This window comes from Microcaecilia unicolor, chromosome 3 (assembly GCF_901765095.1).
Source record: "Microcaecilia unicolor chromosome 3, aMicUni1.1, whole genome shotgun sequence".
In the NCBI taxonomy this organism is placed as follows: domain Eukaryota; kingdom Metazoa; phylum Chordata; class Amphibia; order Gymnophiona; family Siphonopidae; genus Microcaecilia; species Microcaecilia unicolor.
This window is the reverse complement of record NC_044033.1, coordinates 174,917,674-174,935,036: the sequence shown is the minus strand read 5'-3', so window position 1 is coordinate 174,935,036 and position 17,363 is coordinate 174,917,674. Positions and strand designations below refer to the sequence as shown.

Below are 17,363 nucleotides of genomic sequence, written 5' to 3'. Positions count from 1 at the left end.
GCATGGGGGAGGGAAGACGGGGGGGGGGGGGGAGACACAGCAGCTGCACAGGGGGAAGAGAAGATGGAAAGAAAGATGCTGCACAGGGGGGAGGGAAGATGGAAAGATGAGGCTTGGTTGGTGGGTGAGGGAGATGCAGCAAAGGGATGGAGGGGTGAGGAAGGAAGAAGTCTTGGCTGTGTATGAGGTGGACGGGAGGGACACATGCTGCATACAGAGGGGATAGGTGGGGAGGGGGAGAAATGGTAGGTATAGGGGTGGAGAGGAGGGAGAAATGGTGGGTATAGTGGTGGAGGGAGGGCGGAGCAGAGAAAATTTTGTGCCCACCCACTTTGGGCTTAGGCCCACCCAAAACTGGCTGTCTGGCTACGCCACTGGATGGAGGAGACCCTGCAGCGCTGCAGACCTACCAAGTCTCCCGCATTCAGCGGGAGACTCCCGCCAAAGCGGAACAGTCTCCCACTGAGATGAGGAATTGCTGTTTTTTTCACCGCCACTTCCCAATGTAGCAGCGGTGGCAAAATAACAACAAGAAAAAAAGCAAGCGCAGGGCTGCAATAGTTTTCAGACATTGTGCTGGCAGTTATGCTGGTCCTCTGCCCCCGGAACTTGAAGTTGACGTCAGCGGGGGCACAGGACCAGCAGAGCCGACAGCACATTCCTGAAGGCTGCTGCGGCCCCGTGCTTTTTTTTTTTGTCATGGCTGCTGCAGAGGGTTGCATGGAAACAGGATGAAATGAAAGTAAAAGCCAACAGATTAGCATTTTCTGTTTCCCCTTCAAAACAAAGCAAGCAAACCTATGAGCTGCTGTATCCACGTCATTCTTTATTACATAAGTATTGCCATACTGGGAAAGACCAAAGGTCCATCAAGCCCAGCATCCTGTTTCCAAGAGTGGCCAATCCGGATCACAAATATCTGCCAAGATCCCAAAAAAGTACAAATCATTTTATACTGTTGGTAGCATTTTTAAAATTTAATCTCACTTATATTTTCAAACATGCTGGCTTGTGCAGTATACAGATGTTCATAAAGGAAGTATAATAAGGGAATATCTTTCCATGGATAGAGTAGTAATTTGTTAGAAATTGTAATCAGAGTGTCATTTGGAGGGGCTGGTTATGGGGATACCATAAGACTGTTATATTTGTGCAAAGATTTTATTTTTTTTCCTCAAGGTAAAGGGCCTCTAAAACAGACCATGGTATGAGAATCAGGTGCTCAACATTCAGAGTTTCCATTTATTTATTTACATCATTTATAGCCCACATTAAACATGAATTGGGTTAAAACGTGGGAACATTTAAAATCTTTTTTTTTTTTATGCAAAAGAAAAAGATGACATAAGATAGAGTGAGCGGGGCTGGGGCGTGTACTAAAATCTCCCTCTCAAAAAATCGGGACCCCTTGTTAGCTCTGGCGCTGGAACTCGGTCCTGTGCTAACTTCAGAACGGGGCAGAGGCAGGCTTTCTCAGGCAGCCACCCTGAAATTCAGCCGCCCTAGGCAGACTCCTAAGCCCCGCCTCCAAACCCCCGGCCTGTTTCTTTCAGAAATCCTGTATTGTCCCATCACCTCCTGACAATTTCATATCAGCTCTGAAACCAGCCCGCTAACCACAAATTGTGAAATCTTCAATGGCCAAAACAATAAAAGAGTCGCAGGAGGGGGATGTATGGGATTAGATCCTCCTATGACGCCTACGGAAGCGGTTGCTGCGCAATCTAAAAAGAAAAATAAATAAATAAAAAAACAAGCATAACGTCTTTCTCTTCCTGTTATGTTTTTCTCTCAAACATTTTAGTTTCCGGTTTTAAGCTGAGTTGAACTTTGGAGAAGTACATCTTCCTCTGCTAGACAAACTGTCCATGGGATCTCCAGGTAAAGAACTGTTTGACGTACTTTATGCACTCAATTCAACTTTCCAAACTACGGCTTTCCTGCACAGAACCAGAATTACAGCTTCTTGTGTTTATAAGTTAACGCTCTGTTACTGTATTTAAAACAACTACAGTGCCTGGACAACTTTAAATAATAGGCTTGTATCATTGTTGCTGTTTTTCGTTTGGTCATATTTGAAACTTTTTTTTCTTTCTCTGCTTTACTGTGCTTCTCAATTTCTAATTTTGCACGTCTCCTTTGCACGCGCAAATAGAGCTCTCAACATGACTTCTCCGGTGACACAAATTCCAAAACCAGCATTTAATAGATAGGCTTGAACGACTCCCTAACTACTGGCAGGCTGTTAAAGAATAAACAGTCGGCGAGCAATAGGACCGCAGCAGCTGGGATGGGAGGTGCGTGTTCTCGCGGCTTCTTCCTATTTTGCGCAACACGTGTTCTCTAGGCCGGGTCACATCATCAAGGGAGAGGCTGCGGATAAAAGCTGTGCTCTACCAGTGTGTGGACGCTGATTTCTGCTCGGCAGATAAGAGGAGGGGGAACAAAAGACTATCAGTTAAGTAAAGGGGCGAATGGGTAAGGGGGAGAATAAATGCTTTGTTGCTGGGATAGGGAGGAGGAGGAGGACAAATGAGAAAAGAAGAGTTGAATGCTAAGAGTGGGGGAACCAAGGAAGATATGCATGCTAGGGATAGGGGCAGTGGGAGTGTGCAAGGAGAGGGGGTAGTTCTGGGTGGGGATGGCAAGTCATGAGAAGGAGTAAATGCTAGTCTAGTGTGGTGATATGCATAGGAGGGATGAATGTTGAGCAGGTGTGATAAGTCATAAGGAAATGGTGAGAGCTAGGTGCATGGTGAGGATAAGCAGCATAAAATGTTTTGTACTTTTTGGAGAGGATCTTGCGAGGTATTTGTGATCTGGATTGGCCACTGTTGGAAACAGGATGCTGGGCTTGATGGACCTTTGGTCTGTCCCAGTATGGCAATACTTATGAGGAGGGGACTGCCATCACATCCGTTGATCATTCACCCCTTCCTCACTCTCTTCTATATGAAGATGGTTCTGATGATTAACTATCCGGAAATGATTTACATAAATTTGTAATGGGGGAGACTAGAGCCAAGCTAGAAACACTTTTGAAAAGAGAAAAACAAAGAGAACCCATAGCCTCACAAAACTACCTCACCAATCCTTCCAATTTTTAAAGCCCACCTTCCATACTATCCTGCCTAACACCTTCCTTCTCTCTTCCCTTACTTAATCTCTATACAATACTAAGTGTACGTGATATCATGGAATGACAATGTCATAACAAACTCTGTAAGCCACATTGAGCCTGCAAATAGGTGGGAAAATGTGGGATACAAATGCAATAAATAAATAAATGCTAAGAAATAAAAATGGAATTTCTTATCTATTTTCTGTGGGCAGCAAGAATAATTAGGCACACAGTTAAGATTATCAGACATCACTGGAACAGAACAGTTCTTCCAGAGCTTAGAGTTAGGCTTGCTTTTCTGAAAACTATAAGGCTATTTATAGCTATTCTGCATGCTGTTTTAGATTTTTGTAATTTTTCAGTTTTTATTTTGTATTTCTTACCTTGTTGTTACTTAAAATTAAATTTTAGGGCTGTATTTTGATTAAAATTTGTAATTGCATGATTAATCGAGCAATTAAAGGTATGCTATTTATTTTGGACCTACTACAGCTCCTTGTGACTCTGGGCAATGAAGAGTAAGTGACTTTAAATAAATAACATACCTTTAATCACGCAATTGTGATTAAAATTTTAATCGAAACGCAGCCCTACTCGGAATTAGTGTCATGTTCTAAGCATGCATAGCCCTTTTCATGCTTACAGTGGTTTGCTCAGTTTCACGGCTCAAGAAGTACAGCTGTCAGGATGGTGGCGAGAATTGTTACAGGTCAGCAATTTTTCTTTCTCTGTCAGGGTAGCTCCCTTTTGTGGATAACTTTTTTGATGAGGAGCAACTTGGTCACATCATGGTGGAAGAGTTGAATGGAGTATGAAGACAGATTGCTGCTTGACCAAAAGCAACATCTCCAATCGAAGACTGATCCAGGCAATAGTGTGAAGTGAAGGTATGAAGCTAGGACTAAGTAGCTACTTTCCAGTGAAGCAGCCTTTGGAAGAGTTATGGAAGGAGCAGTATCTCTTTTTGGATGAGGCTTGACTTTAACGAGATAGAAATGTACAAATCTGCTCAGAACAGAGCTAAGTATGGAACACTAGTCAGCTAGTATTTGCTTTACCACTAGAATTTCACGTTTGTTGACATTGTAGAAGTCAAATAGCTGTCTAGACTTTCTGATAGTCTCTGTTGTTTTTGATGTCACAGTCCAATGTGTGGAGGATCTTCTAGTGGTGATGCTTGTGCTGCTTTGGATAAAACTTTGAAAGCATTATCGCTTCATTCAAATGAAAAGGATTGATCACCTTTGACAAGAATCTAGGATGAGTACATAGGACTAACATTTATTAAGATGAAATTGAGTTTAAGGTTCATAGGTGACCAATGTTAGAAGTACAATGAACCTTCTAGCTAAAGTATCTGTTACCAGGAGAATGAGTTTCCAGGTTAGATGTCTGAAAGATGAGGATTCCTTTGGCTCAAATGGTGAATTCATTGGAAATTTAAAATCCAATATTCAGGTCCCATGGAATGGGGGCTTCTGTTTTTTGGTGGTTTGGCATTCAAAAGCTCTTCATGAATCTTGGAACAACGGGACACCAAGAACCTGGAGCTCAGCTGATAGACTGAGAGTGCCCTAAAGTGGACTGTAATCATGAAAGTCTGTAGACCAAGTTGATAAAGATGTAGAGGCAGTGAAGCATGATACTACTTAAACAAGACAGTTAGGGAATCGCAACAGAGAGGTTTCAACAATGGTGAAAGAAAGCCAGGAGTGTCTAAGGGAAGAGCAGAGTAAAGGATGCAAACTATCCCTGTCAACTTCCAAGCAGCTTATAAATCCAAGAAAAATGCACAGTTTCAAGTGTCTATATAGAAATGCTAGAAGTCTGAAAAATAAGATGGGAGAGTTAGAGTATATAGCACTAAATGAAGAGGTAGATATAATAGGAATCTGAGACCTGGTGGAAGGAGGATAATCAATGGGACACTGCATTAAGGTATATATTATATTTGCAATGATAGAGGGATCAAAAGGTGGTGGGGGGGGGGGGGGGGGTTGTGCTATATGTTAGAGGGAATATAATTAAAAATATATATACATTCTACATGAAAGAGATAGCAATGTGGAGTTCCTATGGATAGGAATTCCATGTGTGAAAGGAAGGAGTATACTGGTAGGGCTACTACTGTCAGGACAGAACGAATAGACAGATGAAGACATGTTTACAGAAATTAGGAAAGCTGGCCAATTGGCAACAGTATAATAATGGGTGATTCCAGTTACCCCAATATTGACTGGATAAATGTTACTTTAGGGAGTGCTAGGGAGGTACAATTCCTACACGTAATAAAGCGAATGCTACATACCTGTAGAAGGTATTCTCCGAGGACAGCAGGCTGATTGTTCTCACTGATGGGTGACGTCCACGGCAGCCCCTCCAATCGGAAACTTCACTAGCAAAGGCCTTTGCTAGTCCTCGCGCGCCCATGCGCACCGCGCATTCGCGGCCGTCTTCCCGCCCGAACCGGCTCATGTTCGTCAGTCCCGTATGTAGCAAGACAAGACAAGGGAAGACACAACTCCAAAGGGGAGGCGGGCGGGTTTGTGAGAACAATCAGCCTGCTGTCCTCGGAGAATACCTTCTACAGGTATGTAGCATTCGCTTTCTCCGAGGACAAGCAGGCTGCTTGTTCTCACTGATGGGGTATCCCTAGCCCCCAGGCTCACTCAAAACAACAAACATGGTCAATTGGGCCTTGCAACGGCGAAGACATAACTGAGATTGACCTAACAACTTATCCAACTAACTGAGAGTGTAGCCTGGAACAGAATAAACATGGGCCTAGGGGGTGGAGTTGGATTCTAAACCCCGAACAGATTCTGAAGCACTGACTGCCCGAACCGACTGTCGCGTCGGGTATCCTGCTGCAGGCAGTAATGAGATGTGAATGTGTGGACAGATGACCACGTCGCAGCTTTGCAGATCTCTTCAATAGTGGCTGACTTCAGGTGGGCCACTGACGCAGCCATGGCTCTGACATTGTGAGCCGTGACATGACCCTCAAGAGCCAGCCCAGCCTGGGCGTAAGTGAAGGCAATGCAATCTGCTAGCCAATTGAATATGGTGCGTTTCCCCACAGCCACTCCCCTCCTGTTGGGATCAAAAGAAACAAACAATTGGGCGGACTGTCTGTTGGGCTGTGTCCGCTCCAGATAGAAGGCCAATGCTCTTTTGCAGTCCAATGTGTGCAGCTGACGTTCAGCAGGGCAGGAATGTGGACGGGGAAAAAATGTTGGCAAGACAATTGACTGGTTCAAATGGAACTCCGACACTACCTTTGGCAAGAACTTAGGGTGAGTGCGGAGGACTACTCTGTTATGATGAAAATTGGTGTAAGGGGCCTGGGCTACCAGGGCCTGAAGCTTACTGACTGTACGAGCTGAAGTAACTGCCACCAAGAAAATGACCTTCCAGGTCAAGTACTTCAGATGGCAGGAGTTCAGTGGCTCAAAAGGAGGTTTCATCAGCTGGGTGAGAACGACATTGAGATCCCATGACACTGTAGGAGGTTTGACGGGGGCTTTGACAAAAGCAAACCTTTCATGAAGCGAACAACTAAAGGCTGTCCTGAGATCGGCTTACCTTCCACACGGTAATGATATGCACTGATTGCGCTAAGGTGAACCCTTACAGAGTTGGTCTTGAGACCAGACTCAGACAAGTGCAGAAGGTATTCAAGCAGGGTCTGTGTAGGACAGGAGCGAGGATCTAAGGCCTTGCTGTCATACCAGACGGCAAACCTCCTCCAAAAAAAGAAGTAACTCCTCTTAGTGGATTCTTTCCTGGAAGCAAGCAAGATACGGGAGACACCCTCTGACAGACCCAAAGAGGCAAAGTCTACGCTCTCAACATCCAGGCCGTGAGAGCCAGAGACCGGAGGTTGGGATGCAGAAGCGCCCCTTCGTCCTGTGTGATGAGGGTCGGGAAAACACTCCAATCTCCACGGTTCTTCGGAGGACAACTCCAGAAGAAGAGGGAACCAGATCTGACGCGGCCAAAACGGAGCAATCAGAATCATGGTGCCTCGGTCTTGCTTGAGTTTCAACAAAGTCTTCCCCACCAGAGGAATGGGAGGATAAGCATACAGCAGGCCTTCCCCCAATCCAGTAGGAAGGCATCCGATGCCAGTCTGCCGTGGGCCTGAAGTCTGGAACAGAACTGAGGGACCTTGTGGTTGGCTCGAGATGCAAAGAGATCTACCAAGGGGGTGCCCCACACCTGGAAGATCTGGCGCACTACTCTGGAGTTGAGCGACCACTCATGAGGTTGCATAATCCTGCTCAACCTGTCGGCCAGACTGTTGTTTACGCCTGCCAGATATGTGGCTTGGAGCCACATGCCGTAACGGCAAGCCCAGAGCCACATGCTGATGGCTTCCTGACACAGGGGGCGAGATCCGGTGCCCCCCTGCTTGTTGATGTAATACATGGCAACCTGGTTGTCTGTCTGAATTTGGATAATTTGATGGGATAGCCGATCTCTGAAAGCCTTCAGAGCATTCCAGACCGCTCGTAACTCCAGGAGATTGATCTGCAGATCGCGTTCCTGGAGGGACCAGCTTCCCTGGGTGTGAAGCCAGCAGAGACGCATCCGTAGTCAGCACTTTTTGTGGCTGAGGAATTTGGAAAGGGCATCCCAGAGTCAAATTGGACCAAATCGTCCACCAATACAGGGATTTGAGAAAACTCGTGGACAGGTGGATCACGTCTTCTAGATCCCAAGCAGCTTGAAACCACTGGGAAGCTAGGGTCCATTGAGCAGATCGCATGTGAAGGCGGGCCATGGGAGTCACATGAACTGTGGAGGCCATGTGGGCCAGCAATCTCAACATCTGCCGAGCTGTGAGCTGCTGGGACGCTCGCACCCGCGAGACGAGGGACAACAAGTTGTTGGCTCTCGTCTCTGGGAGATAGGCACGAGCCGTCCGAGAATCCAGCAGAGCTCCTATGAATTCGAGTCTTTGCACTGGGAGAAGGTGGGACTTTGGATAATTTATCACAAACCCCAGTAGCTCCAGGAGACGACTAGTCATCTGCATGGACTGTAGAGCTCCTGCCTCGGATGTGTTCTTCACCAGCCAATCGTTGAGATAGGGGAACACATGCACTCCCAGCCTGCAAAGCGCCGCTGCTACTACAGCCAGGCACTTCGTGAACACTCTGGGCGCAGAGGCGAGCCCAAAGGGTAGCACACAGTACTGGAAGTGACGTGTGCCCAGCTGAAATCGCAGATACTGCCTGTGAGCTGGCAGTATCAGGATGTGCGTGTAGGCGTCCTTCAAGTCCAGAGAGCATAGCCAATTGTTTTCCTGAATCATGGGAAGAAGGGTGCCCAGGGAAAGCATCCTGAACTTTTCCTTGACCAGATATTTGTTCAGGGCCCTTAGGTCTAGGATGGGATGCATCCCCCCTGTTTTCTTTTCCACAAGGAAGTACCTGGAATAGAATCCCAGCCCTTCTTGCCCGGATGGCACGGGCTCGACCGCATTGGCGCTGAGAAGGGCGGAGAGTTCCTCTGCAAGTACCTGCTTGTGCTGGAAGCTGTATGATTGAGCTCCCGGTGGGCAATTTGGAGGTTTCGAGGCCAAATTGAGGGTGTATCCTTGCCGGACTATTTGAAGAACCCAACGGTTGGAGGTTACAAGAGGCCACCTTTGGTGAAAAGCTTTCAACCTCCCCCCGACCGGCAGATCACCCGGCACTGATACGTTGATGTCGGCTATGCTCTGCTGGAGCCAGTCAAAAGCTCGCCCCCTGCTTTTGCTGGGGAGCCGTGGGGCCTTGCTGAGGCGCACGCTGCTGACGAGAGCGCGCGCGCTGGGGCTTAGCCTGGGCCGCAGGCTGTCGAGAAGGAGGATTGTACCTACGCTTACCAGAAGAGTAGGGAACAGTCTTCCTTCCCCCATAAAAACGTCTACCTGATGAGGTAGATGCTGAAGGCTGCCGGCGGGAGAACTTGTCGAAAGCGGTATCCCGCTGGTGGAGCTGCTCTACCACCTGTTCGACTTTCTCTCCAAAAATGTTGTCCGCTCGGCAAGGGGAGTCCGCAATCCGCTGCTGGATCCTATTCTCTAGGTCAGAGGCACGCAGCCATGAGAGTCTGCGCATCACCACACCTTGAGCAGCGGCCCTGGATGCAACATCAAAGGTATCATATACCCCTCTGGCCAGGAATTTTCTGCACGCCTTCAGCTGTCTGACCACCTCCTGAAATGGCTTGGCTTGCTCAGGAGGGAGCTTGTCCACCAAGCCCGCCAACTGCCGCACATTGTTCCGCATATGTATGCTCATGTAGAGCTGGTAAGACTGGATTTTGGCCACGAGCATAGAAGAATGGTAGGCCTTCCTCCCAAAGGAGTCTAAGGTTCTAGAGTCCTTGCCCGGGGGCGCCGAAGCATGCTCCCTAGAACTCTTAGCCTTCTTTAGGGCCAGATCCACCACACCAGAGTCGTGAGGCAACTGAGTGCGCATCAGCTCTGGGTCCCCATGGATCCGGTACTGGGACTCGATCTTCTTGGGAATGTGGGGATTAGTTAAAGGCTTGGTCCAGTTCGCCAGCAATGTCTTTTTTAGGACATGATGCATGGGTACTGTGGACGCTTCCTTAGGTGGAGAAGGATAGTCCAAGAGCTCAAACATTTCAGCTCTGGGCTCATCCTCCATGACCACCGGGAAGGGGATGGCCGTAGACATCTCCCGGACAAAGGCCGCAAAAGACAGACTCTCGGAAGGAGAAAGCTGCCTTTCAGGGGAGGGAGTGGGATCAGAAGGAAGGCCATCAGACTCCTCGTCAGAGAAATATCTGATGTCCTCCTCCTCCTCCCACGAGGCCTCACCATCGGTATCAGACACAAGTTCATGAACCTGTGTCTGAAGCCGTGCCCGACTCGAATCCGTGGAAACACGGCCACGGTGGGAGCGTCGAGAGGTAGACTCCCTCGCCAGCACCGGCGAAGCTCCCTCCGCCGACGTCGTCGGGGAGCCTTCCTGGGAGGCGGCCGCAGTCTATGTCGGAGACCTCACCCTGGGCAAGGGGCCAGCCGTCGCCTCACTCGACGGTACCTGTGGCGCAAGCACCCCCAGTACCGGAGGGGAAGGGCGCAACAGCTCTCCCAGGATCTCCGGGAGAACGGCCCGGAGACTCTCGTGCAGAGCGGCTGTGGAGAAAGACATGGAAGCCGATGCAGGCGTTGAGGTCAGAGTCTGTTCCGGGCATGGAGGCTGTTCCGGGCTGTCCAAGGTGGAGCGCATCGACACCTCCTGAACAGAGGGTGAGCGGTCCTCCCGGTGCTGATGCCTACTGGGTGCCGACTCCCTCGGCGACCCAGAGCTCTCTGTACCGATGCGGGAAGGTGACCAGTGTCGATGCTTCTTTGATTTTTTTCAAACGAAGCATGTCACCGGAGCTTCCCTATACCGACGAGGAAGACGTAGAATCCAGCCGTCTCTTCCTCGGGGCCGAGGCCGAAGAAGGTCAGTCTCGGGCGGGCTGTACCGCAGGAGCCCTCAGGGTAGGAGGAGATCCACCAGCAGGGGAATGGACAGCCCTCACCTGCACTCCAGTCGAAGCACCACCGTCCGACGACATCAGCAACAGCGGAGGTCCCGGTACCGCCGACGCAGCCTTCCGATGTCTCGGTACCGATGATGCAGAGGGTCGATACCTCGATGCCGAGGTCGAAGGCCTTGATGCTGTCGACGTCGATGCACTCGATGCCTCCAGTGCTGTTGTCGACGAAGAGCCCGAGAACAACACGTTCCACTGGGCCAATCTCGCTACCTGAGTCCTCTTCTGTAAAAGAGCACAAAGACTGCAGGCCTGCGGGCGGTGCCCAGCCCCCAGACACTGAAGACACGACGCGTGCCTATCAGTGAGCGAGATTACCCGGGCGCACTGGGTGCACTTCTTGAAGCCGCTGGGAGACTTCGATGACATGGGCGGAAAAATCACGCCGGCGAAATCAAAATTCGCGATGATGACGAAGGGCACCAAAAATAAGGGAGAGAGAAAAAAAACCCGTACCGAGGCCACAAAAAAGGCCTACCCCGAAAGCGAAAGGAAACTTACGTCGGGGAAAACAAACTGGACACACGGGAAGGGACAAAGACCGAGGTTTTTTTTTTTTAGCGAAATCGCGCGAGGGTCAACTTGAGGGGCGAGAAACGGAGGCAAAACACGACCGTCCTGAGTGCGGACAAAAGAAGACTGACGAACACGAGCCGGTTCGGGAGGGAAGACAGCCGCGCATGGGCACGCGAGGACTAGCAAAGGCCTTTGCTAGTGAAGTTTCCGATTGGAGGGGCTGCCGTGGACGTCACCCATCAGTGAGAACAAGCAGCCTGCTTGTCCTCGGAGAAATGACTGCTAATGGTGTTGGGGTCACTGGGATATAGTGATCATAACATAATCAAATTTGACTTAATAACTGGAGGGCAGTCACAAAGGAAATTACTGTAGTAGCATTTAATTTTCAAAAGGGCAACTATGATAAAATGAGGAAATGCTTAAAAGGATGCTAAAAGGATTGGCTGCAAAGGTTAGGACTTTAAATCAGGCATAGATGTTATTTAAAAATATCTTCTTGGAAGCCGAGACCCGATTTATTCCACACTAGTAAAAAAAAAGCCCGTTTCTCATTGAAATGAAACGGGCGCTAGCAAGGTAATCACCTTCTGCCATTAATGTTTTTAAGGGAAGTTCCAGCGTCCCCCCCTCCCTCCCTCCCTCCCACCTTTTCCAGGGCCCTCCCTCCTGCCCAGTTCCAGGGTCCCCCCTCCCTTCTTCCCAGTTCCAGGGTCATCGTGCCTCCCTCCGAGTTCCAGGGTCGGCGTTCCAGGCCCCCTCCCTCCGAATTTTAAAAGTCATCCTGACTTACCTCGTCGGGGTTACGGCAGCCGGCAGCAGCGGTAAAAAGCATGCAGGCTCGGCACTTCAGTTTTCCCTTCTCTGTCTCTCAGCTCTGGTCCCGCCCTCATTTCCTGTTTCTGCAAGGGCAGGACCAGAGCTGAGAGACAGAGAAGGGAAAACTGAAGTAAGTGCCAAGCCTGCACGCTTTTTACCACACAAGGTAAGTCAGGATGACTTTTAAAATTCGGAGGGAGGGGGCCTGGAACTGGAAGGGAGGGATGGACGACGACCGTGGAACTCGGAGGGAGGGAACGAACTTCCGGTGGGTGAATATTATATGCAGCCTTCCCTTCCTTTCCCTGCGAGGGCGGGGCACTGAGAGCAAGTGTGAGGCCTGTGGTTGGTCCCTTCTCCTTCTGACGTTGGCGTTTCTTTCCCTGGCAACACAGAGTTCCCTCGAGGGTGGGGCGATTACGAACCCTATGAACACTACACGGCTTCACTGCCACGCTGCCACAGACTCAGCTTCAGAATGTTGGAGGTGCGAATTATTATATTAGATATTTACAAAGGTGGAAAGAAGAGCAAACGACAGCCAACATGGTTAAAAGGTGAAGAGAAAGAGGCTATTAGAGCCAAAGAAACATTCTTCAAAGAATGGAAAAAGGACTCAATGAAGAAAATAAGAAGCAACATAAGTGCTGGCAAGTTAGAAGCAATAGGAGGATCACAGGCGTTTTTGGATTCCAGTTATACACACAATTATACAATAAGGGGGTTCTGTGCATAAATTTAAGTGAGGACATTTGCACCACGTTTTGTTAGTGGAAATGGACATGCCTAAATTTATGTGTGCCCCCTATGCTTAAATGCTATTCTGAAAATTGAGCCTACCTTGAGGCATTGCTTATAGAATAGCACTTAAGCGTGGTTTTTTTCTGCGCCAATTTTTTAGGCACGATTTATAGAATTCACCTTTTAGCGCACAAGCCCAGCTTTAGCAAAAGGGCCCCCAAGAGATTGCTTCATCTATCCACATTAAGAAACCTCTGAAATAGGAATGTAGTTTCCTCCCAAACGACATGTAATTTTTGTCTTGCCTAGTATCAAATGGGAGATCATTCCAAACCTTAGCTGTTTGATATAGAAGGGATAATTCAAACGTCTTATAACACACTCATTTTGGGTTAGGAATCAATTTATATTACACTTCCCAAAGTTGTCCTCCCTTGTGTACCGAGGATAAATTCAACAGGTTGGCGGCTCCTGTCCATATAGAATTTTAAAAATCTTAGTACACAACTTAAAATTAAATCAAGCTTCTAATGATATCCAATATAATTGCACGTCAGCATAGTGTAAGCAGGGGTGGAACATATATACAGATAAGAGAGTAACAGGAGTTAAATAGAAAATAAGGGGACTAACTCAAAGTTGCATGTGAAGTCAGAAAAGGTCAATGAATATAAGTTTAGCTATGGTAGGAGTGCAACATCAGTATCTCAGAAATACTGGATAAAATCAAAAAAGGCCTGGACATCATGAAAAACTGGGCAGCAACTTTCAAACCTCCCCTCTCTCTTCCCTTACTTAATTTTGGCACATTACCAATTGTATCTGATTTAATCTTTGCACATTACAAATTGTATCTGATAGCCTGTAGACTGTCATAACTACACTACATTGAGCCTGCAAATAGGTTGGAAAATGTGGGATACAAATGCAATAAATAAATAAAACTCAGACAGAGACAATACCAAATTCTTGGTTCTATCCAACCCGCACACCTCGACATCGCATCAAAATTTCACAGTCAACCAAACATACCAAATCGAGTTACAACCGAAAATATCAGGAATCATTCTCGACAAGCACGTATCACAGAACATCAAAATGCTTCAGAACACTATGGAACCTGAGAAGGATAAGAGACTTATTTTCCTAGACAACCTTTCTGGATAATAGTAGAATCAATGATACTATCACAAATAGATTACTGCAATGCAGCATACATAGGGTGCAAGGAGAACAAACTAAAATTACAAACTGTACAAAACACAGCAGCAAGACTGATTTTCAGGAAGTCGAAATACAAAACAGCTACCTCATTGCTCGAAACACTACACTGGCTACCTGTCAAGGTGAGACTATTTTTCAAAGCTAGCACCCTCATTTTCAAAATATTATTTGGAATGGCACCTGAATATATCCTAGACATGATTAATCTTTCCCCAAGAAATGCAAGCCCAGAAACCAGAGGTAGGTTATAAGACCATTTACACAGCAGGATTTAGTTGCCTAGGCTCCAAATGGTGGAACTCCATACCAAAAGCCACAAGAAGCATCACAAACTATCTTCAGTTCAGAAATGAACTGTAAACTTACCTCTTCAAAAAATTCTACAAATAACTACGCAAGTTTAACAAAGTCCTCTCCTCGTCCCAACTGTAAACCACCATTGTAATCTCATCAAATGTAAATTGTAAACCACTTTGAACCGGAACTTATTTTTGGATAACAGTGGGATACAAGCATGCATAAATAAATAAGCAAGTCCTGCTACAGTATATGCAACTGATGTTAGTGCTTGGGTGTGTGAGACCAGCAGTTAACTGCTCCTTCCATTTAAAGGCTTGGGAGAAGAGCGAAGCTTTCACCTGCTTCCTGAAGTAGGGAGAGTCTTGTGTTGAGCGAAGCTTTTCAGGGAGTGCATTACAAAGTGTGGGGACTACTCCAGAGAAGGCTTGTTGGCAGGTGTTTTATTGTGTGATATACAGTGAAACCTCAGTTTTCGTCGATAATTCGTCCGAAAACTATCGACGAAAACCGAAACCGAGGCAACAAGCAATTTTTCTTTTAAATTAATAAAAAAGATTAATGTTTAGAATAAATGAACATTTAACATGGCATTTACCTTTCTGAAGACTCTTCTAGGTGTATGGAAGATGGGGAGAGAGAGGAGCAGAGATTATTGTTTGGAAGGGGGATCCCCCTCCGTAAGGACACTATCTGGGGGGGGGGGGGGGTCACTTCCCTTCTTGTTCTTTTGGCACTAGGACCAGCTTCTGGGGGGTATTTTTCAATGATTTCCTTCTTCAACTCAATCATGTTCCTGTCCTTCTTTGAAGGACTGCTGTCTATAGAAACATTTTTGGGTCCCATGATGACAGCAGGGACTTTTATACAGGCACTCAACCAGCTGTAGTAGTAGTGTGGCAAAACAACGAAAATTTGGTCAAAAACCAGCAGGGACTTTTATACAGGCACTCAACCAGCAGCAGCAGTAGTGTGGCAAAACGACGACATTTTGGTCAAAAACCAGCAGGGACTTTTATACAGGCACTCAACCAGCAGCAGCAGTAGTGTGGCAAAACGACGACATTTTGGTCAAAAACCAGCAGGGACTTTTAGACAGGCACTCAACCAGCAGCAGCAGTAGTGTGGCAAAACGACGACATTTTGGTCATAAAACAGCAGCAGTGTGATCCCACAACCGGAAACAACGCCCCAGAAGAACGACACGTGAGAACACAAGATTAGCTGCGTGGGCACGCCGACAAAATCCGAGGTGATCGACAAAAGCCGAGACGAAAATTTCGCGAAATCGACGAAATCCGAGGTTTCACTGTACTTTGTAAAGGGTGTGGTTAGGGATGTTCCTTGGGAGGACCCTAGCAACCTTAGAGGTGTGTAGAAGAAAATCCTGTTGAAGTCTCTGGTCTATTTCCTTTAAGGGCCTGTATAGCCCAGAATTTTTAAAGTAGGTTCTGGCTGTATCCCATGGGGACTATTGGCTCTTTTGAGCACACTATTTAAGTTTTGCAATCTATCTTAAAGCTTGTCCTTGTTCTTCTCAAAGAGCTTCTATGAATGAGATCTTTGTAGGCTCTAGTGTCAAAATTGATCCAGCCGCCCGCTGGTGTGTGGGGGAACAGGTATGACTGGGCCATGTCCCTCAGGGAGATGGCTAGATCCTGCGGTGAGGCTGCTGGAAGCCAGTTATCCAATTATGGAAAAGTCAGGAATTCTTGCTTATGTGGCTGGGTAGCTACATCCCATCTATTAGGTGAATATCCTGGGAGGTGAGGACACCTGAGTGGGAAGACTTTGTACTGTTAGTGATTGGTTTACAGGGTGAAATAAAGATACTTTGTGCAATGAGGTTGAATCAGTGTATGTGTATCCACATCTTTTGAGATCGGCCAGTCCCCTTCGGGCAGATAGGGGAGGATCTGGAAGGTAGTAAGAGTATTCACCTTGAACCTTTCCCTTGCTGGAGCATGGAGCCAATAAGCAAAGTCCATTGGGGCTATCAATGTGGTTTCCACACTTGTGCAAGAGAAGAACTCTTTTGCTCGAAACCAATCTGATAGGTGCCGCAGGCCACATGCTATCGTTATAAGTTTTAAATCAAGCAGTCCTAATCCCCCTCCCGAACAAGGCTTCATAAGATTTTTCAAACCTGTGCGTGCCCGTTTACCCTGCCACAGGAATACAGTGAGGGTTTTATTGAGCCATCTCTCCTCTTTATATCCCAGTATGGCAGGGATCATCTGGAAGATGTACGTCCACCTCGGGAAGATGAACATATTATACATTGCGATTCTCCCTTTCAGGGATATAGGCAGACCCTGCCAACCATGTAGTATTTCCTTTGTTCTATTTTTTAATGGGCCTATGTTCTCTTTATACAAGTTCGCTAAATCTTTTGGAATGAAGACCCCCAAATATTTAAGGTTATCCTCGGCCCACTGAAAGGGGAATGAGTCATCCCACCCCTCCTTCACCTCCTCCTGAATCGGAAGGGCTAATGATTTATGTAGATTTAATTGTAAACCTGAATAGAACCCAAATTCATCTATGACTTCAAGTAATCGTGAAACTGAGGTTTTCGGTTGTGTAAGTGTAAGAAACATATCGTCTGCAAAAGCTAGCACTTTTATCAGTTGCCCATGAAGTGTTACTCCCCGTATGTCTTGGTCTAGCAGAATCATTCGTAGAAGTGGCTCCAGATAGAGAAGGAACAGTATGGGGGATAATGGACATCCCTGCCTTGTGCCCCGTTCTACTCGGAAGGGCATAGATCTAGTACCATTAATTAGTATTTGTGCAGTGGTGTTATTATAGAGTGTCTGAATTGCTTTCAGAAACCAGCCACTCAGCCCAATGTGCTCGAGTACTTGAAACAGGTATTCTCCATTAACTTTATCAAAAGCTTTAGCCGCGTCTAGGCTAACTAATAATAAGGGGTCACCCGTAACTTGTCCATAAGCCACTGTGAGTAATGCTTTCCGTACTTGTCTTACCGCCTGTCGGCCTTTGACAAATCCCACTTGGTGCTCTCCTATTAGGTATGGAATGTGGGCCGTCAGTCTGTTTGTTAGCACTCTAG

General features: G+C 47.1%; 1 protein-coding gene across 6 annotated transcripts in view; it reads left to right on the top strand.

Annotated features, from left to right (window-relative positions):
* The first annotated feature begins 1,495 nt into the window (after positions 1-1,495).
* Positions 1,496-17,363, top strand: part of DTX3 (deltex E3 ubiquitin ligase 3) — a 50,753-nt gene continuing 34,885 nt past the window's right edge. Inside the window, exons 1-2 of one of the 6 annotated variants that reach the window (XM_030196604.1) lie at positions 1,496-1,881; positions 3,862-4,008. The gene's annotated coding sequence lies outside the window, so the exon portion shown is untranslated. Of the gene's footprint in view, positions 1,882-2,381; positions 2,458-3,856; positions 4,009-17,363 lie in introns of those variants that run through there. The other 5 variants (XM_030196603.1, XM_030196605.1, XM_030196606.1 and 2 more) reach the window with 5 other exon arrangements.